This window comes from Loxodonta africana, chromosome 4, assembly GCF_030014295.1.
Source record: "Loxodonta africana isolate mLoxAfr1 chromosome 4, mLoxAfr1.hap2, whole genome shotgun sequence".
Classification (NCBI taxonomy): Eukaryota; Metazoa; Chordata; class Mammalia; order Proboscidea; family Elephantidae; genus Loxodonta; species Loxodonta africana.
The window spans coordinates 178,499,528-178,526,222 of record NC_087345.1 but is presented as its reverse complement, the minus strand read 5'-3'; the positions used below and the strand labels follow the sequence as shown (position 1 = coordinate 178,526,222).

General features: G+C 39.1%; 1 protein-coding gene across 5 annotated transcripts in view; it reads right to left on the bottom strand.

Annotated features, from left to right (window-relative positions):
* The window catches only part of WDR37 (WD repeat domain 37), a 130,162-nt gene that overhangs the window by 87,372 nt on the left and 16,095 nt on the right, over window positions 1-26,695 (bottom strand). The gene's annotated exons all lie outside the window — the stretch shown is intronic.

The window sequence follows — 26,695 nt, the reverse complement described above, 5'->3', positions numbered from 1 at the left end:
CATGGATTAGTGGCTACCATTCAAGGACAGTTCTAAAAGTTATTACTCAAATCTGCAAACTAAATATAAAGATTTTGATTTATCCATTTTGGACATTATCTACTCACATCCTGCTATTAGCTATCCTGCTGCCCAACATAATTATATGACTACGTTAATTTAATTGTATATAATATATTTACACATTTTACCTTCTTTCTTCGACTACAGATTTACCCATTTGGGACATTATCTATTAATCTTTTGCTCTTATCATTCCTTCTCCCCATATAATTATACCACTATGTTAGTTGCAGCGCAGTAAATTATTTAATATGGCCCTTCTAGCCATAGTCTTTGTAACTCCCACCAAATGGCTGAGTGGGACTATGCAAGTGTAGTGCTTGTGCTTCACCAAGGGGATGGGAGAGCTTGCTAATAAAGGAAATAATGTATATGGCACCTTGTGGGGGTGAGCCATACAAGTAAGGTGTATGGAACCCTAAAGAGGGGATTGGTCAGTTTTGTCATTCCACTAAGCTTAAAAGAAAGCCAATCTTGGAACAGAGGAGGACCGGAGTACAATCAAGAAAGAAAACTCGGGAGTGGAACGCATCCTGTGGACCCAGGATCCCTGGAGCTGAGAACCTCTTGAACCCAAGAGACAGAGAGTACCGTAACACTGGAGACAGCGAGAGCCGGTGAAACGCGATGGCAGAGAAACGGCAGTAGCGAGGCAGTAGAACCAGGAAACCAGCAGGAGACTGCACGGTGGGCTTCCTGGCCCATGGAACGAGACTGCTGAGCACCTTCAGGCACAGGAGGCTTCCTGGCAGAGTGGTTTGCCTCTGGGCACTTGGTGGCAGAGCTCAGCTCACAGAACCACTGAGCAGGAGGGCTGAGTGCCTTAGGGCCAAAGTTTACTGACTGGGGTGGGGTGCCTCAGGGTACTTATTAGCAGAGCTGAAAGAGCTTTGTAATGCTTGCCTGAGCAAGGCAAGGGCCAAACCAGCCCAAGGGCCTGAGGGGCCAGCAAGGGCTAGAGAGAGGTGTGCCTTCAGGCACAGCTGAAAAGAAACTGTCCAGATCAAAGAACTGTATCCTAAGCATTCCTGAATCTGAATTGTAACTGTTACTTCTCTAAAAAAAAAAAAAAAACCCTAACTATGGTCTGTGAGTTCTGTGGTCATTGCAACAAAATATCGAATCCAGCAGAGAAGTAGAGAGTACGTGAGAGGGACAGTTGGTATCAGAATTGGAAAAAAGGTTGGAGAGAGGAGGTATGTCTGACTGCCACCTCATAGGACTCAGCCTTAGGCTGCTGATCTTGATTCTCATTCCCCCTTGTGAAGTTACACAAGGAGGTTGGACTATGCCTCTGTCACGTCATTTTTACACTAGTTCACACTTTTAAAAAATACATTTATATATCTGTCAATAGTCTTCAAACATGCTCCCATTTGAAAGACAGGCTTTCCCCAATGTCTTAGTTATCTAGTGCTGCTATACAAGTGAATGGCTTTAGCAAACCGACATTTATTCTCTAACAGTCTAGGAGGCTAGAAGTCCAAATTCAGGGTGCCAACTCCAAGGGAAGGCTTTCTCTCTCTTGTCAGCTCTGGGGAAGGTCCTTGTCATCAATGTTCCCCTGCTCTAGAGGCATCTCAGCTCAGGAACCCTAGGTCTGAAGGACATCCACTGCTCCCTGCTTCCTTGGTGATGACAAGGACTTTCCTCTAGAGCCAACACAGAGAGAGAGCCTTCTCCTAGAGCTGGCGCTCTGAATTCAGACTTCTAACCTACTAGACTGTGAAATAAACTTCTCTTTGTTAAGTCATCCACTTGCGTTATTTCTGTTACAGCATCACTAGATAACTAAGACACCCCACAACTAGTCATCACTCATTTTTTGTTTTCTATACTTTGTCAAGGCTAATTATTTATATTCTATCCTTGTACCATAAGTGAGATGTAAAATATACAAGTTGAGAGAGTTTATACAGTGTTATTATGATTACAGAAATATTATAAGTCACTACTGAACAAACATTTCTTATACACCTTATATCCCCTTGTAATTTGATTATTTTCGTTATCTTGCATTATATGTCTTTATTGCACCCTTCATATCTTCCAAATTCTCAAATAGGTTTTTGATTCCTCATTTCCTTTTGTCTATGTTCTTCCTTCTTAAATCTCTCCATCTTCCCACTCCAGGCTCGACGATCTGTTTCATAGCTCTGCTAAACACTTAATTTCCTGGGAATTTTCTTTGTTACTTCTCCTGAGTTGAATCTATTACTTCCTGTGCCCCATGTGATTCTCTTTCTTGGTTTGCTCACCAACTCTGCTGTAGGATATTCCACTAGTAGCTTCCTAAGAAAGGGTCTATGGGAAGTTAGCATCCCAAATACAAGCATGTCTTAAAATGTTTTAAATTTGGTCACACACTTATTTGATTGTTAAGGTAGGGTTCCAGGCTGAAAAAATCAATTGCACTCAGTACTTCAAAGGAACTGCTCCACTGTCTTCTAGAATCCAGAGTCAGCTTAGGAGAAGTCTGATGCCAGTACTAACGTCTGTCATCACTTTTAAGCAACCTGTTCTGTTTCATTTTGCCCTTCGCCCTCCTAAATGTTTGACATCTCCTTACCCTCACTGTCCTGAATCTTCAGTGATGTCTCCAGAAGTGCTTCTTATTTCACTCATTCTGCTGTCCACTTGATGAGCCATTTCAATCTGAAAATTCAGGCCTCCCCTCAGTTCTGGGAAATTTTCATACCACATATTTGAAAGTTTTTTCCCTTCGTCCTACTAGTCTCTTACTGCAATTCCTCTTAGAAAAGGTATTAAGTCTGTTGGATTGATCTTAATTTATTTTTTTTGTCATAAATTCTATTTTCTGGCTTTTGATTTTGCAGTCTGGGCAACTGTATCTACTACGTATTTTCTTCTTCCTTTTTTTTTTTTTCCTGATGGGCAGGGGTGATTGGCAAATATTTTCAATTTCCAAAGGATTTTCAATAGACTCCAGGAATTTCTTTCTCATAATACCCTGTTGTTTTGTGGTTATGGTGCCATCTCAAACTTCATTGACAACAATGATTTTTTTTTTTTTTTAAGTTTTCTTTTGTTCCCAAAATTACCTATTTCCTCCACCATCACTTTTTGTGTTTATCTTGGTCCAGCTTTTTCATGTACTCTTTCCTAAACTATCTGGCTGCCTTTGCTTATCTGTTCACATTTAAGAATGAGACCATAGAAAAGCTGACAGAAGACCTTTAAGTGATGGACAGGACATGTTGACTGGAAAGCTTTACTTAGGGGGAAAAGGCAACATTGGCAGAACCTACTGATTGGAAATTGGCTTTGGGAGAGAAAGCAAGAAATGGGTCATTACGCTGGAAGACTTGTAAATACCAGAATTTCGAGGGCTTATTCCAGACAGCCAACTCTCCAAGGAGTTGTTCTCCTTAGCCAATTCATTTAATTTTTTTTTTGGCAACAAAGCCTTTTTTTCCCTTTGGTTTTGGTTTGGAGTCCTGGTGGCACAGTAGTTAAGAGCTTGGCTGCCAACCAAAAGGTTCTGCAGTTTGAATCCACCAGCATCTTCTTGGAAACCCTATGGGGCAGTTCTACCCTGTCCTACAGTGCCACAATGAGTTGCAATCAACTCTACAGCAACAGGGCTGGGTTTGGTTTTGGTTTTAGTTTTGGTTAAAGAACCCTCTAAAACTCATATATACACATACAATAAGTACACACAGCACAGGCCTTTCAGGGATTCTGCAGGACAGGTTGGCTCTCTCCTTGAACTACATCACCTTCTGTGCATCTTTGAGTCAGTCAGTGACTTCCTCTGCTCTACGTCATCAGCGACAGCTCTTCCACCCCCTTTCTACCTTCCACAAAAGTTAAAACTGTCGACTTATGGCTGTCAGCCATCTTCTTTGCAATTGTTTATATTTTATTCCCTTAATATAAATTAAAAGGTGTATCAAGAAGGAAAAGACATGAATGCAAGTGCTCAATCTGCCATCCTCTACTTGAAATAAATCTAATAGTCTTTTTAATGGTTTACTTATTTTGTATTCACATACAATAAATTTACTTAATAGCTATATACCAAAGGCCTGGCTAAGCTCAAGGACTGCAAAGACAAACACGGAGATCAATTTATCCTGGTTTGTCCAGGCCTGTCCTGGTTTGAAGGAATCCTGGTTGTGCAATGGTAACGTGCTTGGCCTATAACCAAAAGGCCAGCAGTTAGAACCCACCAGTGGCTCCGTGCAGGAGAAGACCCGGCCATCTGCTCCCGTAAAGATTACGGCCTAGGAAACACTACAGTTCTACTCTGTGTTCTACTCAGGTCCCTGTGTGTCAGAGTTGACTTGATGCCACACAACAACAACATTACAGTTTTAGTACTGAAAGTCCCACGTTGTGGGACTCTCCTCAGTGGTAGGCAAACTGGGATGGCTGGTCACCCTAAAGACAACACAGTCCTTTCCTTCAAACTCTCTACAAAAAACAAGGCTGCAAACAAGTATTAAATATGATGACAGCTACATAATAGAGATACGTGAAACAATGAAACACAGGAAACAGAAGAACTAATCTGCTTATGGGGAATTAAGGAAGGCATCAGAGGAGAAAGCACTTCAACTAAGACCTGAAGATGAAGTTTGTAGGCAGACATTCAAAGAGAATTCTAGGCAATAAAATCTCATGAAAATGTCAAAGTAAAAAATCATGGCTTATTCAGTAAAGTGCCTGATAATCAATATTGATAGAGTGTAAAGTGCAAATAAAGAAGTAGCAGAAAAACAGGCTACAGAGTAGCCAGGATGCATATCATAGCCCTTCATGGTACACTATAATATTAGATTTTATTCTAAAATACCAAAAATGTCAATAAATTTTATCAAAGAGAGTGACAATCAAATTTCAATTTTAGAAGATTATTTTTGCACCAATATGAAAACCCACTTAAAGGATTCTAATCAGCTCTTGGAAATTCTGGTGGCACAGTGGTTAAGAGCTGCGTGTGCTCACCAAAACGTCAGCAGTTCAAATCCACCAGGCACTCCTTGGAAACCCTATGGGGCAGTTCTACTCTGTCCTATAGGGTTGCTATGAGTCGGAATCAACTCCATGGCAATGAGTTTGTTTGTTTTTGTAATCAGCTCTTAGGCTGCTATGGCAATCTAGATAAAAGTGATGAGGATTTAAATTAAATGAGGAAGCAGAAATAAGAAAAGGAAGAGGGAAGTTATTTTAAATAATTACACTCAGTATGTTACTATGGGCAAAAGGTATGAGCGAGAATATTTATCACTCCATTACTATCACACCAAGGATCTGGAACAACTCTAAAAACAAAACAATAAAACATAGTTAAATATAATAATATACACTTGTACAACTAAAAATAGCATGCAGCCATTATAAACAAAGTATGCTTAGACTATATTCTTACATGGGAAAAATAGAAGCAAATTATAAAATGGTATGGAAGAGCCCTTGTGGTGCAATGGTTAAAGCACTTGGCTGAAAACTGAAATGTCAGTGGTTTAAACCCACCAGCCGCTCTGCGGGAGAAAGATGTGGCAGTCTGCTTCCATAAAGACTCCTGCCTTGGGAACCCTATGACTCGGGATCAAATTGACAGCAACGGGTTTGCTTTTGTTTATGCATCATGTGATGCTTTCACGTTTGTAAAATTTTTATAAACACACATAAAATGCATCCATATGCATACATACGCATACACACAGAAGAGTTTGGAAATATGGATAGCGATGTTCGTAGGTTAGTAGTGGAACTAAGGGGTGATTTTTGTGTTTTTTTTCTGTATTTTTGAAATGTTTACAATGAATTTGTATTGTTCTCATAATCAGAAAAAAAAGCTATCACTATATATGTTCATGCACAATTTAATTATTATATATAGGAGTGTCTCCCAAATTTAAATGAACTTTGTTAACTTCTATGATCTCCCTGTATTTCTGATACTAGCAATAACTCTCAGAAACAGCAAATGAGCTATCATGACTATATCGATATTTAAACTCTCATACCATTCTCTTAACATTCAAGTCGTAAGAATGAACTAAGTTAAAGCATGACAATGTACTTGTCAATGAACAGTACAAAGAATCTGACGTAGCAGAAATAAGTGACGATACTAAAAATCTACTTAAAGCTTATGTGTCAGGCACGAACTGCTTTAACTCAATCTTCCAACAGCACCATTTTGAGGTGGCAATTATCATTATTCCCATTACAAAGGTAAAACTAGTCTCTTAGGTAACAATGAAAGAACTAGAAATATTTTTCCGAAGTCAGAATGTCTTTCTGTTCTACATTTCAGATGGGACAGTTCAATGGCCCTACTCAACTCCAGTTACGCTCATCTGCCTGCCAAAACGTAGCACTGTCCTCCACTGTAACAAAATACCTTTCCAACAACTACTGTGTAAGGCAAAGCAGCACCCACCCCTGAGAAACCAAAATTTACCAAATATGCCAAAATTTACCTTGATTTAGAAAGGAAAATAGGTCTAAGTTCCAATAATAGGGGGGTGGTTCTACTGAACACATGAATACATTAACATGATGGGAAAATACACTGACCTTTAAAATAATAATAAACACTATGTAAACGCCTAAATTCCAAGCAATTAAAACTGTTCATTAAGTGATTGCATTATAGGTCTGTTTTCCAGGGCCAAATCTTATTTCCAGTGTATTCAACCTTCTTCCTAACCACTCAGTTATTACTGGATACTGATTTCTATCACTGCCTTAAATTTTTATTCATTTCCTTCTAAATGGCTCTAGTTTGACAATCATAACACATCTATACCTTATTACAAAATTACTTATTACAATATTTTAAGATCCCTAACCTTACTTTTCTTTTTAAACAAAGTTAACTTGTTTAAAAGAAGAGAAATATATGCAAATATATATAAAGGATCATATTCTTAACTGAGATAGAATATACTTAAAAAAAGAAACTAGAATGTCTTCCATAAAGGACAGTAATACCACGATGAACAAAGTTCTTTCCTATTTGGTTTGTGAAGCAGCCTAATCATAATTCTCCATCATGCACATGTCAGTTTGTCATACTGTGGTAGCTTGCACATTGCTGTTATGCTATGCCACCGGTATCCAAATACCAGCAGGGTCATCGATAGTGAATAGGTTTCAGTGGAGCCTCCAGACTAAGACAGACTAGGAAGAAGGACCTAGTGGTCTACTTCTAAAAAAGCAGGCCAGTGAAAACCTTATGAAAAGCAGCAGAACACTGTCTGATACAGTGCCAGAAGACGAGCCCCTCAGGATGGAAGACACTCAAATTAAGACTGGGGAAGAGCTGCTTCCTCAAAGCACAGTTGACCTTAATTACGTGGAGGGATTTGCTGTTGTGGCACAACTCAAAAACGAAACGTGTTATCAGAAGGGACCAGTCCCTGCGAAAGGACATCATGCTTGGTAAGGTAGAGGGTCAGTGAAAAAGGGGAAGACCCTCTATGAGATGGAATGACATACTGGCTGCTACAACGGGCTCAAGCATAGCACTGATTGTGAGGATGGTACAGGACCTGGCAGTGTTTTGTTCTGTTGTAAGTAGGGTCGCTATGAGTCAGAACTCCCTTGACAGTACCTAACAACAACAATTATAATTCTAAATACCAAGGCTGGAAATATTTCTTTTCAACATGAGAAAATACTGTCAATCAATTTTAGAAGCTCAATACATTTATATTATTTTTAATACCAAATCAAAATAATAGAAATCAATGAATTCAACCTCAGAATATAAGGAAAAGTCTACAGTTCTTTCTCTAAATAGTACTATATAAAAATGAGTATATACAATTTAGCTAATATGTCCTGTTTTTACAGGCTACTTTGAACTCATAAATAAATCTTATTAAAATGTTTTAATGCAAAGTCTAACCCAACAATATTATCAGAAACTTGAAAAACAGTTTAGACTTATTAAGACAATATGGGAAAAGATTTAATTTACCCATAAAGCCTTCGAGTCACTGCATCCAAAACAATCTTGTGTTTTAGTTACGAAGTTTTCATTTTAACACAAAACTGTAGAATCACCATTTTTCTCTTAACTTTTTATTTTGAAATAATTGCAGATTCAAAGGAAGTTGTAAAGATAGAACAGAGAAGTCCCATATATCTTTCAACCAGTTTCCCCTAATGGTGAAATCTTACATAAATATAGTATAATATCTAAACGAGCAAACTGGCATTGATACAATACGTATATATAGTTCCTTGTCATTTTATTATATATGTATTTTTGTTGTCGTTAGGTGTTGTTGAGTCAGTTCCGACTCATAGCGACGCCGTGTACCACAGAACGAAACAATACCCAGTCCTGCGCCATCCTTACAGTTGTTATGCTTGAGCCCACTGTTGCAGCCACTGAGTCAATCCATCTCGTTGAGGGTCTTCCTCTTTTTCACTGACCCTCTACTTTACCAAGCATGATGTCCTTCTCCAGGGACTGATCCCTTCTGACAAAACTCCAAAGTATGTACCACGAAGTCTTGCCATCCTTCCTTCTAAGGAACATTCTGGCTGCACTTCTTCCAAGACAGATTTGTTCGTTCTTTTGGTAGTCCATGGTATATTCAATATTCTTCACCAAAACCACAATTCAAAGGTGTGAATTCTTCGGTCCTCCTTATTCATTGTCCAGCTTTTATATGCATATGATGTGATTGAAAATACTATGCCTTGGGTCAGGAGCGCCTTAAGTCTTCCTGGTGACATCTTTGCTCTTCAACACTTTAAAGAGGTCTTTTGCAGCAGATTTACCCAATGCAATGCGTCTTTTGATTTCTTGACTGTTGCTTCCATGGCTGTTGTTTGCGGATCCAAGTAGAATGAAATCCTTGACAACTTCAATCTCTTCCCCATTTATCATAATGTGACTTATTGGTCCAGTTGTGAGGATTACTGTTTTCTGTTGAGGTGCAACCCATATTGAAGGCTCTGGTCTTTGATCTGCATCAGTAAGTGCTTCAAGTCCTCTTCACTTTCAGCAAGCAAGGTTGTGTCATCTGCATAACGCAGGTTGTTCACGAGTCTTCCTCCAATCCTGATGCCCCGTTCTTCTTCATGTTGTCCAGCTTCTTGGATTATTTGCTTAGCATACAGATTGAATAGGTATGGTGAAAGGATATACTCCTGATGCACACCTTTCCTGACTTTAAACCATGCAGTATCCCCTTGTTCTGTCGGGACAACTACATCTTAGTCTATGTACAGGTTCCTCATGAGCACTATTAAGTGTTCGGGAATTCCCATTCTTCGCAAGGTTATCCATAATTTGTTATGATCCACACAGTGGAATGCCTTGGCATAGTCAATAAAACACAGGGAAACATCCTCCTGGTCTTCTCTGCTTTCAGCCAGGATCCATCTGACACCAGCAATGATATCCCTGGTTCCACATCCTCTTCTGAATCCAGTCTGAATTTCTGGCAGTTCCCTGTCAATATACTGTTGCAGCCATTTCTGAATGATCTTCAGCAAAATTCTGCTGCGTGTGAAATTAATGATATTGTTTGATAATTTCTGCATTCAGTTGGATCACCTTTCTTGGGAATAGGCATAAATATGGATCTTTTCCAGTTGGCTGGCCAGGAAGCAGTCTTCCATAGTTCTTGGCATGGATGAGTGAACACTTGCAGCGCTGCATTCATTTGCTGAAGCATCTCAGTTGATATTCCATCGATTCCTGGAGGCTTGTTTTTCACCAATGCCTTCAGAGCAGCTTGGGCTTCTTCCTTCAGTACCATTGCTTCCTGATCATATGCTACCTCTTGAAATGGATGAATGTCGGCTAATTCTTTTTGGTATAATGACTCTGTATATTCCTTCCATCTTCTTTTCATGCTTCCTGCATCATTTAATATTTTCCCCAGAGAATCCTTCACTACTGCAACTCGAGGCTTGAATTCTCTCTTCAGTTCTTTCAGCTTGAGAAACGCCGAGTGTGTTCTTTCCTTTTGGTTTTCTATCTCTGTTCTTTGCATATGTCGTTATAATACTTTACTTTGTCTTCTCAAGCCTCCCTTTGAAATCTTCTGTTCAGTTCTGTTACTTCATCATTTCTTCCTTTTGCTTTAGCTGCTCGACATTCGAGAGCAAGTTTCAGAGCCTTCTCTGACATCCATCTTGGTCTTTTCTTTCTTTCTTGTCTTTTCAATGACCTCTTGCTTTCTTCATGTATGATGTCCTTGATGTCATCCCACAACTTGTCTGGTCTTCGGTCATTAGCATTCAACACGTCAAATCTACTCTTAAGGTGGTCTCTAAATTCAGGTGGGATATACTCAAGGTTGTACTTTGTCTCTCATGGACTTGCTCTGATTTTTTCCGTTTCAACTATATATTAATACCACTGCAATCAAGATACAAACCTTTTCAATCACCACAAAGATAACACTTCTAGTGTACATATAGTCACAAAATCCTTCTACCCTAGCGCCATCCCTAACTCCTGGCAACCAACAATTTGTTTATTATCAAGTTATATAAATGAAATCATAAAGTATGCATGCTTTTGGCATTTTTTTTTTCACTCAGTATAATGCTCTTGAGAGCCATCCAAGTGCTTACATGTATTAGTAGTTCATTCCTTCTTTATTGCTGAGTAGTATAATACAGTATGATGTACCACAGTTTAACTATTCACTATGGCTCCCCCCAAAAATAATAGTTCTCTATATTTTTTGACTATTAAAAACAAAGCTCCTATGAAAAATAATACATAGTTTTTGTGTGAAGCTATGTTTTCCTTTCTTTGGAATGAATGTCCAGTAGTGAGATTGCCGGGTCATATGGTAAATGCATATATATATATATATATGTATGTATGTAGTATTTTTTTACCATCTTTGTTGAGATGTAGTTTACATGCCACACAAGTTACAGATTTCAAAGAGCAGTTCAAGAAGATAAAGTAAAATATTACAATGAACAGAAAACATTGGCTACACAACTTGGACAAATAGAAAGAGAATAGCTAAAGGAGCCTAGCGCCACCAGAAGAAAGGAAATATTAAAGATCAGAGCAGAAATAAATGAAACAGAGAATAGAAAAGCAATACAGTCAACAAAACCAAAAGCTCGTTCTTTGAAAGGATCAACAAAATCGACAAACCACTGGCCAAACTGACAAAAGTAAAACAGGAGAGGACATAAATAACCCAAACAAGAAATGAAATGGGGGACATAACAACAGACCCAACCAAAGAAAAACAATCATAACAGAGTATTATGAAAAACTTTACTCCAACAAATTTGAAAACCTAGAGGAAATGGACAAATTTCGAGAAACACACTACCTACCTTAGTTACCTAGTGCGTCTACAACAGAAATACCACAAGTTGATAGCTTCAACAAAGGGAAATTTATTCTCTCACAGTCTAGTAGGCTACAAGTTCAAATTCAGGGCACCACCTCCAGGGGAAGGGTTTTTCTCTCTGTTGGCTCTAGAGGAAGATCCTTGTTAACAATCTTCCCCTGATCAAAGAGCTTTTTCACATAGGAACCTCAGGTCCAAAGCACATGCTCTGCTCCTGGCACTGCTTTCTTGGTGGTATGAGGTCCCACGTCTCTCTGCTCGCTTCATTCTTTAGTACCTCAAAAGAGACTGGCTTAAGACACAACCTAATCTTGTACATCTCATCAACATAACTGCCACTAATCCATCTCATTAACATCAGTGATAGGATTTACAACACACAGGAAAATCACATCAGATGACAAAATGGTGGACAATCACACCTTATTGGGAATTATGGCCTTACCAAACTGATACACATATTTTTTGGGGACACAATTCAATCCATGATACTACCCAAACTGATGCTGAAAACCTGAAGAGATCCGTAACAAGAGAAGAGATTGAAAAGGTAATAAAAGAACTCCCATTGAAAAAAACCCCTGGCCCAGATGGCTTCACTGAAGAATTCTACTAAACATTCAGAGAAGAGCTTATACCAGTACTACTCACAATATCGCAGAACATACAAAAAGGAAAGAATACTTTCAAATTCATTCTATGAAGCCAGCATAACCCTGACACCAAAACCAAGCAAAGACACCACAAAAAAAGAAAACTACAAACCAGTATCTCTCATGAATTTAGGTGCAAAAATTCTCAACAAAATTCTAGCCAAGAGAATTCAACATCATATCAAAAAAAAATAAAACACCATGATTAAGTGGGATTCATACCAAGGATGGTTCCACATTAGAAAAGCAATAAATGTGATCCACCACATAAATACAATAATCACACGATCAACTCAATTGATGCAGAAGAGGCATTCAACGAAGTCCAACACCCATTCCTGATAAAAACTCTCAATATAATAGGTATACACGGGAAATTCCTCAACATAATAAAGGGCATCTATACAAAACCAACAACCAACATCATTCTCAATGGAGAGAGGCTAAAAACATTCCCTTTGAGAACAGGAACAAGACAAGTACGCCCTTTATCACCACCCCTACTTAACACTGCACTGGAGCAGCCCTAGCTAGAGAAATAAGGTAAGAAAAAGAAATAAAGGACATACAAATTGGTAACGAAGAAGTAAAACTGTCCCTATTTGTGGATGATACGATACTATACACAGATAACCCAAAAGACTCCATAATAAAACTACTGGTACTAATAGAAAGATTCAGCAAAGGGGCAGGATATAAGATAAACATACAAAAAAATCAGTTGGCTTTCTATACACCAATAAAGAGAACAACAAAAAGTAAATCAGGAAAACAATACCATTTATAATAACCCCCCAAAAAATAAAATACTTAAGAATAAATCTAACCAGGAATGTAAAAGACCTATACAAAGAAAACTACAAAACACTACTGTAAGAAACCAAGAGAGACCTACATAAATGTAAAAACAGACCATGCTCATGGATAGGTAGACTCAACATTGTAAAAATGTCAATTCTACCCAAAGCAATGTACAAATACAACGCAATCCCAATCCAAATACCGACAGCATTCTTTAAAGAGAATGCTAATCATTAACATTTAATGCTAATCATTAACATTATATGGAAAGGGAAGAGGCCTCAGGTAAGTAAAGCACTATTGAAGAAGAATAAAGTAGGAGGACTCAAACTACCTTATCTCAGAAGCTAGTATATAGCTACAATAGCCAAGACAGCCTGGTACTGGTACAACAACAGATACATCAACCAATGGAACTAAACTGAGAACCCAGATGTAAATCCATCTACTTATGGTCACTTGATCTTTGATAAGCACCCAAAGTCAATCGAATGAGGAAAAGAAAGTCTTTTTAACAAATGGTGCTGGCAAAACTGTATGTCCACCTTGAAAAAAATGAAATGGGACCCATACCTCACACCATACATAAAAATTAATTCAAAATGGATCAAAGACCTAAATATAAAACCAAAACCTATAAAGATCAGAGAAGAAAAAACCAGAATCAACACTAAACCCACCACTGCCATCGAGTCGATTCCGACTCAGAGTGACCCTATAGGACAGAGAGGCCCTAATACATGGCATTAACAGGATACAAACCATAACTAACAACTCACAAACTCCAGAAAATAAGCTAGATAACTGAGGTCTTCTAAAAATTAAACACTTATGCTCAGCAAAAGATTTCACCAAAAGAGTAAAAAGAAAACCTACAGACTGGGAAAAAATGTTTGGCTATGACAAATGCAACAAAGTTCTAATATCTAAAATCTACGGGAAAATTCAACACCTCTACAACAAAAAGACAAATAATTCAATTTAAAATATGGGCAAAGGAAATGAACAGACACGTCACCAAAGAAGATATTCGAGTGGCTAACAGATACATGAGGAAATGCTCAAGATCACTAGCCATTACAGACATGCAAATCAAAACTACAATGAGATACCATTTCACCCCAGCATCACTGGCACGAACCAGAAAATTACAAATGTTGGAGAGACTGCAAGGAGACTGGAACTCTTATGCACTGCTGGCGGGAATGCAAAATGGTACAACCATTTTGGAAAATGACATGGCACTTCTGTAAAAAGCTAGAAATAGAAATACCATATGATCCAGCAATTCCACTCCTAGAAATATATCCTAGAGAAATAAGTGCCATCACAAGAATAGATACATGCACATCTATGTTTACTGCAGCATTATTCACGATAGCAAAAAGATGGAAACAACCTAGATGCCCATCAATTGATGAATGGATAAACAAACTATGGTACATACACACAATGGAGTATTACACAACGATGAAGAAAAATGATGAATCTGTGAAGCATCTCACAACATGGATGAATGTGGAAGGCATTGCGCTCAGTGAAATAAGTCAATCACAAGAGGACAAATTATGTATGAGATCACTAACAACTCACAAAAAGGTTTACACACAAAAAGAAACAATCTTCGATGGTTACGAGGGAAGGGAGGGGTAGGGAAGGAAAAACACTAAACAGACAATAGGTAAGTGGTAACTTTAGTGAAGGGTAAAAGAGTTGTCCGAGGCAAGGACATGAAAGCTCCACAGACACATCCAAACTCCCCAAGGGACCAAATTACTGGGGTGAGGACTGTGGGGACCATGGTCTCGGGGAACATCTAGCTCAACTGGCATAACAAAGTTCATAAATAAAATGTTCTACATTCTACTTTGGTGAGTAGCATCTGGGGTCTTAAAAGCTTGTGAGCGGCCATCTAAGACACTCCATTGGTCTCGCTCCATCTGGAGCAAGGGAGAATGAAGAAAACCAAAGACACTAGGGAAAAGTTTGTCCAAAGGACTACTGGACCACAACGACTACAGCCTCAAACAGACTGAATCCAGCACAACTATAAGGTACCTGGCTAGTACCACAAACTGCACTAGCAGGGATCACAATAGAGGGTCCTGGATGGACAGAGCTGGAGAAAAATGTAGAACAAAATTATAACTCAAAAAAAAAAAAAAGCACTTAACTGGTCTGACAGAGGCTGCAGAAACCCTAAGAGTATGGCCCCCAGACACCATTTTAGCTCAGTAATGAAGTCACTCCTGAGGTTTACCCTTCAGCCAAAGGTTAGACAGGCCCATAAAACAAAAGGAGACTAAATGGGCATAGCAGCACAGGGGCAAGGATGAGAAGGTAGATGGGGACAGGAAAGCCGGTAATGGAGAACCCAAGGTCAAGAAGGAGAGTGTTGACATATCTTAGGGTTGGTAACCAGTGTATTAATTGTTTAATGAGAAGCTAATTTCATCTGTAAACCTTCATTTAAAGTAAAAGAAAAAAAGATATTTCTAAGAACATATAAAAAATATCACAACGTTTTAAAAAAAATCTAACAGTAGCAGCCTGATTTTCTAATACCAGAAATGCTTTCACTGTATCTCACAGCGACAAGCCCACCTCTGGATGCTTACCAGATTCCAAAGCGCATCACCGCACTCTCAAATACAGCCCTTTTCCAAAGCTTCTGGCAGTAATCGGGAACTAAAGGGAGTTTACATTTTGGAAGAAATAAGCTTTCAATCTTCTTAAATCCCACAGATATTAACTCTCTCAGGAAATTTTAGATTTTTTTCTTTCACTTAAATTCTAAGTAACAGATGATAGGTCCCTAGGAGATGCAAACGGTTTGCACTCAACTACTAACTTAGAGTTTAGCAGTTCAAACCCATGCAGAGTATTGTGGTGGAAGAAAGTCCTGGTGATCTGCTTCCATTACGATCACAGCCAAGAAAGCCGCAGGGAACTCACGTCTACTCCGTAACACGCGGGGGTGCCAGGAGTCAGACCCAACTCCCCTGCAACGGGTCTGGTTTTGGCTTGGTAACAGGGTTTACGTTACAACAGAAATTGCCCATCTGTGGACTGTGAGCCGGCCTACCATCTGTCTATGATCTAAGAATGGTTTTTACATTTCAAAATGGAGGGGAAGAAAAAGAGGAGAAAAAGAAAAGGAGGATGATGGCAAGGAGAAAGGAAGAAAATATTTTGTGACATAAACAATTATATGAAATTCAAATTCCTATGTCCATAAAAAGTTTATTAAAACCTGAATAAAATATAACAAAATGTATCAAGACATGGAGAAAGAAAACCACAAGGGGAAACACACTCGGCATTTCTCAAGCTGAAAGAATTGAAGAAAAAATTCAAGCCTCCAGTTGCAATACTGAAGTGTTGTACCAGGAAAATAGTAAACGACGCGGCAAACATCAAAAATAACATGGAAGGAATACACAGAGTCACTGTACCAAAAAGAATTGGTCAATGTTCAATCATTTCAGGAGGCAGTATATGATTAATAGCGACAGTACTGAAGGAAGAGGTCCAAGCTGCACCGAAGGCACTGGTGAAAAACGAGCCTCCAGGAATTGACGGAATACCAATTCAGATGTTTCAACAAACAGATGTAGTGCTGGAAATGCTCACTTGTCTATGCCAAGAAACTTGGAAGACAGCTACCTGGCCAACCGACTGGAAGAGATCCATATTTATGCTCATTCTAAAGAAAGGTGATCCAAAAGAATGTGGAAATTACTGAACAATATTAATATCACAAGTTTTGCTGAAGCTCATTCAAAGGAAGAAGGGATATCACTGCTGATGTCAGATGGATCATGGCTGAAAGCAGAGAACGCCAAAACAATGTTTATCTGTGTTTTGTTGACTATGCAGAGTCATTCAACTGTATAACCAAAAAAAAAAAAAAAAAAAACCAAATCCACTGCTGTTGGGTCAATTCCGATTATGGATAACACTGCGAAGAATGGGAATTCCAGAACACTTAATCGTGGCTCATGTGGAACCTGTACTTGGACCACGAGGCAGTCAGTCGAACAGAACGAGGGGGTACTGTACGGTTTAAAGTCAGGAAAGGTGTACGTCAGGGTTGTATACTTTCACCATACTTATTCAACCTGTATGCTAAGCAAATAATCTGAGAAGCTGGATTATATGAAGAATACGGCATCACAATTGGAGGAAGACTCATTAACTTGCAACATGCAGATGACACAACCTTGCTCACTGAAAGTGAAGAGGACTTCATGCACTTACTGATGAAGATCAAAGACAACAGCCTTCAGTATGGCTTATACGTAAAGAAAACAAAAATCCTCACAACTAGACCAATAAACGACATCATGATAAATGGAGAAAAAACTGAAGTTGTCAAGGATCTCATTTTTCTTGGCTCCACAATCAACACCCATGGAAACAGCAGTCAAGAAATCAGAAGATGCACTGCATTGGGCAAATCTGCTGCAAGTTATCTCTTTAAAGTGTTAAAAAGCAAAGATGTCACTTTAAGGACTAAGGTGTGCCTGACCCAAGCCAATCACCTCATATGCATATGAAAGGTGGACAATGAATAATGAAGACGGAAGACCACATACCTTTGAATTATGGTGTTGGTGAAGAATATTGAATACACCATGGACTGTCAAAAGAATGAAGAAATCCATTTTGGAAGGACAGGCAGAATGCTCATTAGAAGCAAGGATGACAAGACTTCATCTCACATACTTTGGACATGTTACCAGGAGGGGTCAGTCCCTGGAGAAGGACATCATGCTTGGTAGAGTAGAGGGTCAGTGAAAAAGAGGAAGACCCTCAACAAAACGGACTGACACAGTGGCTGCAACAAAGGGCTCAAGAACAGCAACGACTGTGAGGATGGCACAGGACCGGGCAATGTTTCTTTCTGTTGTGCACAGGGTCCCTATGAGTCGGAATTGACTCAAGGGCACTTTACTACTACTACTCCTACAGATTACCGATTTATAGTGTACAATTCAATGACTGTCAGTATATTCAGAGTTCTGCAACCATCACCAGGATCAATTTTAAAACGCTGTCATCAGCCCAAAAAGAAACCCCCGTACCCATTTGTAGTTACTCCCCATTTGCCCCCAACCTGCCCCTCCCTTAGCTCTATTGTTGCTTTTGTTAGTTGCCATGTAGTCAACTCCGACTCACGGTGACCCCACGTGTACAGAGCTGAGCTGCTGCATAGGGTTTTCAAGGCTGTGACCTTGCGGAAGCAGATCACCAGGCCTCTCTTCCCAAGCAACTCAGCGTAAGTTTGAACCATCAACCTTTCAGCTAGTGGTCCAGTGCTTTATCATATGTACCACCCAGGGAGCACTTTCCCAGCCCTATGAACCACTAATATTTTGTCTCTACAGGACAGAGTAGAACTGCCCCCATAGAGTTTCCAAGGAGCACCTGGTGGATTCGAATTGCCAACGTTTGGTTAGCAGCTGTAGCTCTTAACCACTATGCAACCAGGGTTTCCTTTTTCTCTAGAGATTTCCCTATTCTGGACATTTCATATAAATGAAGTCATATAATACATGGTCTATTGTTATGGGCTTCTTTCATTTCGCATGTTTTTGAGGTTCCATGTTATAGCAAGTATTGGTACTTCATCTCTTTTTATTGCAGAATACTGCATTGTGTGGATATAACATACTTTGGTTATCCATCAACTGATAAAGACATTTGGGTTGTTTCCATTTTTAGGCTATTATGAATAATGCTACTCTGAACATTCATGCGTAAGTTTTTATGTAGATGTAACTTTAATTTCTCCTGGGTATATATACCTAGGAGTAGAATGGCTGGGTCATGTGGTAACTCTATGTTTAACAATGTTTACTTTTAAAAGAAACCATGAAGCTATTTTCCAGAGTGGCATGTATGTTTTCCCTTAACAGTGTCTCAGAATTTCAGTTCTCCACATCCTCACCAGCAATTGGTATTGTCACTATTTTTATTTTAGCTGTTCTAATAGGTGTGCAACAATATCATAGACTCAATTTGCATTTACTTGATGACTAGTGACGCTGAATACCCTTTCATGTGCTTATTTGCCACCCCTGTATCTTCTTCAGTGAATTGCTCTTTATGTCTTTCGCACATTTTCTAATATAATTTCTTTTTTACTGTTGAGGCTTAAAAGCTCCTTATATACGCTACATATGAATTCTTTGACAAATATATGGATGGCATGTATTTCCTCCCCACATCTGTTTTCTCATCCTCCTAACAGGGTCTTTTACAAACCCAAAGTTTTCATTTTGATAAAGTCTAATCATTTTTTTTCTTGTATGGATTGCACATTTGGAGTCATGTATAAAAACTTTTCAACAAACCCTAGGTCCCTAAGACTTTCTCCTGTGTTTTCTAAAAGTTTTATAGTTTTATGTTTTATATACAAGCCATTTTGAGGTGACATATGTAAAGTTTAGGTCAAGGTTCATTTTGCCAATGGTATCCAATTACTCCAGCACTGCTTGTTGAAAAATAAATGCATCCTACGTTGAATTACTTTGGTATCTTCGTCAAAAATCAGTTGGCCATACTTGTGTGAGGTTACTTCTTGCTTGGCTCTCTATTCTGTTGCATTGGTCGACCACACAACAACACACAGTCTTGATTACTGGTCTATATATTAAGGCTCGAAATTAGGTAAAGGAATTCCTATATTTTAATTTTCTTTGCAAAACTGTTCTAGATATTCTACTTTCTTCGCCTTTCCGTATAAATTTAGAACAATCCTGTCCATACCTACAAAAATCTTTCTGGGATTTTGATAGGAATTGTGTTAAATCTGTACTTTGATTCGGAGAGAACTGACAGCTTTATTATGCTGAGGCTTCCAATCCATTAGCACAACATATCCCACAATTTATTTAGGTCACCTTGACCGCTTTCATCAGTATTCAGATTTTAGCATACAAGTCCTATATGGTAAGTGTTCTTAGAGTTACACCAAATTTTTTTTTTTGGGGGGGGTTGATTTTAAATGCTTTCTACTTTTATTTCAGTTTACACATGTTCATTGCTAGTATATAGGTTTGCTGTTGTTGTCAGCTGCCATGGAGCTAGCTCTGATTCATGGTGGTCTTATATATAACAAAATGAAACACTGCCCAGTACTGTACCATCTTCACAATAACTGGTTTATTTGAGTCCACTGGTGCAGGTATTGTTTAGTGTCTTCCAATCTGGGGGAATCATCTTCCAGCTCTGTACCAGACAACGTTCTGTTGTGATTCATAAGGTTACCACTAGCTAATTTTCAGAAGATCATCAGGCCTTTCTTCCTAGTCTGTCTTAGTCTGGAAGCTCCACTGCAATCTGCCCACAATAGGTGACTCTGCTATTTGAAATATGGTCGCATAGCTTCTGGCATCATTGCAACAAACAAGCCACCACAGTATGACCAACTGACAAATGGGGTGGTGGGTATATAAGTATTCAATTTTGTGTATTGATCTTGTATTCTGCATTCTTTCTGAACTCATTAGTTCTAATAGATTGTTTTTCTAGATTCCTTGGGATTTTCTATATTGATAATTATTTCATCTGAGAAAACGGGCAAATTTATTTCTTCTTTTCTGATTTGTATACCTTTCATTTCCTTTTGTTGCCTTATTACTCTGGATACAACTTCAAGTACTAGATTAATTAAGAATGATGACAGTGGAGTTTCTGATCTTAGGGTAAAAATATTCATTCTTTCACTATTACATAACTGTACATTTTTGTAGAGGAAGTCTCCCTTTATTGCTCGTTTTCTTAGAGTTTTTTAATGAATGGGTGTTCAATTTTGTTATATGCTATTCAGCATAAATAAAATCATGTAACTTTTCTTCTTTAGCCTCTTAATAGGATCAATTACATTGATGATTTTTGAATACTTCATCAGCCTTGTATCCCTGGAATAAACCCCTCTGGGTCACTGTGTATTATACATATATGTGTCTCATCTGTCAGTTTGTCATACTGTGGTAGAAAGATATTTACTTGTGTTTTATTGACTATGCAAAGGCATTTGACGGAGTGGATTTAACAAATTATGGATAACATTGCAAAGAATGAGAATTTCAGAACACTTAATTGTGCTCATGCAGAACCTGTACATAGACTAAGAGGCAGTCATTCTAACAGAACAAGAGGACACTGTGTGGCTTAAAATCAGGAAGGGTGTACATCAGGGCTGCATCCTTTCACCATAGTTACTCAATCTGTATGCTGAAAAAATAATCTGAGAAGCTGGACTATACAAAGATGAATGCAGCATCAGGACTGGAGGAAGACTCATTAACAACCTGTGACATGGAGATGACATAACCTTGCTTGCTGAAAGTGAAGAGGACGTTAAGTATTTACTGATGGAGATCAAAGACCACAGTCTTCAGTATGGATTACACCTCAACATAAAGAAAACAAAAATCCTCACAACTGGACCAATAAACAACATTATGATAAACAGAGAAAAGACTGAAGTTGTCAAGGATTTCATTTTACTTGGATCCATAATCAATACCCATGGAAGCAGCTATCAAAAAATCAAGTGACATACTGCATTGGGCAAATGTGCTCCAAAAGACATCTTTAAAGTGTTAAACAGCAAAGATGTCACTTTGAGGACTAAGGTGCGCCTGACCCAGACCATAGTATTTTCAATCGCCTCATACGTATGTGAAAGCTGGACAATGAATAAGGAAGATCAAATAAGAATTGATGCCTCTGAATTATGGTTTTGGTGAAGAATATCGAATATACCATGGACTGCCAGAAGAATGAACAAATCTGTCTTGGAAGAAAGACAGCCAAAATGTCATTAGAAGTGAGAATGGTAAGGCTTCATCTCACGTATTCTGGACGTTATCGGGAGGGACCAGTCCCTGGAGAAGGACATCATGCTTGGTAAAGCAGCGGGGCAGTGAAAAAGCGGAAGATCCTCAATGAGATCAACTGACACTGTCTGAAACAATGAGCTCAAACATAGCAATGATTGTGAGGATGGCACAGGATCACGTAGTGTTTTGTTCTGTTGTACACAGGGTCATTATGAGTTGGAACGAACTTGACAGCACATAACAAAACACACATACACTATATATATACACACACACATACATACACATGTATTTTATTTGCTAATAGTTTGTTAAGGTTCAGTGTTTTTTTGTTAAGGAGTAGCAGCATTGGTATTCATGAGGGATTTAGGTCTGCAGTTTTTGTTTTTGTCACTGTTTTTGTCTGGTTTCAGTGTCAAGGTAATAAAAGCTTCATAAAATAACTGCCAAATGTTCCTTCCGCTTCTACTCTCTGGAAGAGATTGTGTTGAATTAGTGTTCATTCCTCACATGTTAGGTATAATTTTCCAGCAAGATCATCCGGGTCTGGAGAGTTCCTTTTCAGTAGTTTTTAAATTACAAATTCAATTTCCTTAGAAGTTATAAGGCTATTCAAATTATCTATCTAATACTGAGTGAATTATACTAGTTTGTGCTCTTCAAAGAACTGGCCCATTTCATCTAAGCTGTCAAATTTACATATGAAGAGTAGTTCACAGTATTTCCTTATTATCCTTTTGACTAGGGTATATAGTGATATCCACTGTTTGACTGACAGTTCAATTTTTTTTTTTTTTGTCAATCTAACTACAGGTTTGTTAATTTTATTGATCTTTTCAAAAACCAGGTTTATTCACAATTTCTTCCATTGTGTTTCTGATTTCATTTCACTGATTCGTTCATGTATCTTTATTATTTCCTTCCGTTTGCTTTGGGTTTATTTTGTTCTTCTGGTTCTTAAGATAGGGGCTTAGAGTATTTATTTCAAGCTTTTCCTCTATTCTAATTCATTTAATTTCCCTTCACCACGGCTTCAGAGAATCTCACAAATTTTGTATGTTGTATTTTCATTTTCATTCAGTTAATGTATTTTCATATTTCCCTTGAGACTTTCTCTTTAACCCATGGATTACCTAAAGGTGTGTTGTTTAGTTTCCAAGCGTTGAGATTTTCGTATTATTTTTATATTATTAATTTCTAGTTTGATTCTCCTATGATCAGATGACACACTCTGTATAATTTCACTTCTTTTAAATCTGTTGAGGTTCGCTTACTGGTCCAGGATATAGCCTACCTTGCTGTATGTTCCAGGGACATTTGAAGACTCTATTCTACTGCTTTGCGGTAGAGTGTTCTTGAAACGTCAATTGATCCTGAAGGTTATGTGATTAACCTTCTAATCAAATTCTGTATCTTTGCTGATTTATCTAGTTGTTCTATTATTTGTTAAGAGAAGGGTGTTGAAGTCTCCAGCTATCACTGCAGATCTATTTCTCCTCTCAGTTTTATTAGTTTTTGCCTCACACACTTTGCAGATCTGTAATAGTGCATACACATTTAGAACTGCTGTGTGTTCTGGGCGGACTGACCTTTGTACCATTACGTGATGTTCCTCTCTATCCCTGACCATTTTCTTTACTTTGAAGTCTTCTATCAATATTAATATACCCACTTCTCCTTTCTTTCAATTAATGTTTGCATGATATCTTTGCCCAATCTGTACTTCAACCTACCTACATCATATTTGAAATGGTTTCTTCCAGCCAGCACAAAGTTAGTTTTTGTTTTTTGTTTCATACACTGTGTAAATGTCTGTTTTAATTGGTATACTTAAACCATTTACATTCAATATAATTATTAATATATTGAGTTTGGCATTTCACTTGTTTTGTGTTTGTTCTATTTTTTGTTTCTGTTTTCTTTTCCCTGCCTTCGTGTGGGTTATTTCAACATTTTTTAGAATTTTATTCTCATTTATCTATAGTGCTCTGGGAGACTTGGTGGTGCAGTGGTTAAGCATTTGGCTACTAACCAAAAGGTTGACAGTTCAAATCTACCAGGCGCTCCTTGGAAACCCCATGGGGCAGTTCTACTCTGTCCTATAGGGTTGCTATGTGTTGGAACTCACTCGACACCAACAGTTTGGTTTTTAGTTATAGTGCTTTTGAGTGTCTTTTCTGCTTAACTTTTTTAGTGATTGTTTGAAAAATTACTATATATTCATAACTTACCATAGTACAGTGATATCATTTTGCCAGTTCAAGTGGAGTGTCCCTTGGCCCTCTGCCATTTACAATGCAATTCTCTTACACATCTCCTATACATACTGTTATGGATTGAATTGTGTCCCCCAAAATGCATGTCAATTCGGCTACGCCATGATTCCGAGTATTGTGTAGTTGTCCTTCATTTTGTGATCTGATGTAATTATCTTCTGTGTTGTAAATCCTAACCTACATGATGTTAATGAGGCTGGATTAGAAGCAGTTATATTAATGAGGCAGGACACAATCTACAAGATTAAGTTGTATCTTTACTCAATCTCCCTGAGATATAAAAGACTGAAGTGAGCAGAGAGAGAGGAACCCACTACCACCAAGAAAAGAGCTGGGAGCAGAGCACATCCGTTGGACCTGGGGTCCCTGCACTGAAAAGCTCCTAGACCAGGGGAAGATTGATGACAGGGACCATCTCTCAGAGGTGACAGAGAGAGAAGCTTTCCCCTGGAGATGGCCCCTGAATTCTAACCTCCTAAACTTTGAGAGAATAATTAAGACAGAAATTTGGTACTAAGAGTAGGGTGCTCCTCTAACAGACACCCACGATGTGGAAGAAGTTTTGGAACTGAGTAATGAGCAGAGGCTAAAAGAGTTTTAAAGTGCCTAAAAGTTTTTTTTTTTTTTTTAAGAGTAAAGGTCTAGATTGCCTCGAAGAGGCCATTGGTGGAATTATAGACATCAAAGACAATTCTGATGAGGACTCAGAAGGAAATGAGGACAGCTGTAACACTAGGGATGGCACAGATGACAAGAAGTAATGACAGAAAAGAGGCGGCAACAGAACCAGAGAAACCAGGAGACTGGCGCAAGACAACATGGGAGCCAAACCATGGAGCTAGGAAGCTGAGCACCTTTGTGCAGGAGGCTTCCTGGTAGAGTGGGGTGCCTCTGGACACTTATCGGTAGAGCTAAAGACTTTGTAACACTTGCCTGAGCAGGGCAGTGTTTTGGGAGGCCGGGCTGGCCTGGCCCAAAAGGCCCAAGGACCGAGAGACTGAGGAGCCAGGACGCAGAAACTGAAGAGACAAGGAGCAGAGGAAGCAGTGCTGTCACAGTCTCAAAGGGTACGCCACGACCTCTGGGGTCTCAAAGGGTAGAACCATGGCCTGCTGGGTCTCAAAGCAGTGAGGCCAGCACCTCCTAGGTTTTAAAAGAGTCAGATCTTCACCAACTCAGTTCTGGGGTGCGAGCCTGCCGTTCAAAAGTGCCAGCAGAGGAGGCGGGGCCAAGATGGTGGAGTAGTCAGACGCTCCCAGTGAACCCTGTTACAACAAAGTCCCCCCAAAAACTGAAATGATTCTATTTATGACAAGCTAGGGAGCCCTGAACATCAAAGGCAAAGTTCAAAAATGAACTGAGCAGCAGGGGGAGGAAGCGACGGTTCAGAAGTAGAAAGGATTTGCCAGACCTGAATCGCCAGGAACCCTCAGGCTGCACTGGGCTGATGGTAGCGTTCGGCCAGTTTCCTCAGGCAGAAACAGCCACAAACACAGCTTACTCACACCTCCAGAACCAGAGAAGAACAGCACTCTCTGCAAAATCTAAGTACTTGTATATATTTATTTAACTGCACCCCCAGCCCCCATGACGGCTTCAGTGGCTGTCAATTTCTCTGGGCCTGAGATAGGTCCTGCTGCGTGCCGTGGGCCATTCTCCCAGTCTTGGAGAAAGAACAAATTCACAATTGGGGAAAAGATAATCTGTCAGCTCCACTAACCTGCAGAGCTCAGGACAGAAGTGGCTCCTGTCCAGGCATAAATGGTCTCTGGACTTTGAACACCTTTCCACCCTGTATGGACCTGTGTGGGCCTATTTCAGGAGAATAGGCCCTTGCTGGCAGACTGTAACTGTTTCACCTGTATGGTGGAGAGGTGGTTGTTTGATGTTTGACATTCTTTTGCCTATTAAACAGGATCCTCACCTACCCACATCAGGGGCCTAAGGACAGGTGGCTCCACTCAGGTCACCCAGCCACCCACAACAGGGGTCCAAGAATAACTGGTACCTCCCAAAAGCACTGGGTGCCCATGGTCTGTCCCCAGAACCCACCCACCTGTGTGCTTTCCACACAGACACTCAGGGGACAGTTGTCAGCCCCCTGCCTTGTTAAGAGCATGATGCCCTGCTGCAACCAGATACCAGTACCTACACCAATCACTTCTGCCCTTCTAAGACTGTAGGACAGAGCCTGTACCACACACTTGATGACCAACTACCTGGACAACTGAGCTGAATAAACACAAGAAAAGTGAATGGACTCCTAGGCTCATATACCTGATAACAGCTCTAGCCATCTGGTGACAGGACGTCAGAGCTTCAAAGATGAAAATAATCATGGTAGCTCACTCAAGCAACCTATTTGGACATATTGAAGCAAAGCAAAGCAAGAAGGATACAGTAAGCAAACATAAAATAAACTAATACAATAATTTATAGATGCCTCAGAGACAAGAGTCAATATCAAATCACATAAAGAAGCAGACCGTGATCGCTTCAATAAGCTCTCAAAACAAAGAATCAAGGGATCGTCTGGATGAAGGTGTCTTCCTGGAATTACCAGATGCAGAATACAAAAGATTAATATACAGAACTCTTCAAGACATTAAGAAGGAGATCAGGAAGGAGATGAGGCAATACGCAGAACAAGTCAGGGAACACACAGACAAAACAGTTGAAGAAATTAAAAAGGTTATTCAAGAACATAATGAAAAATT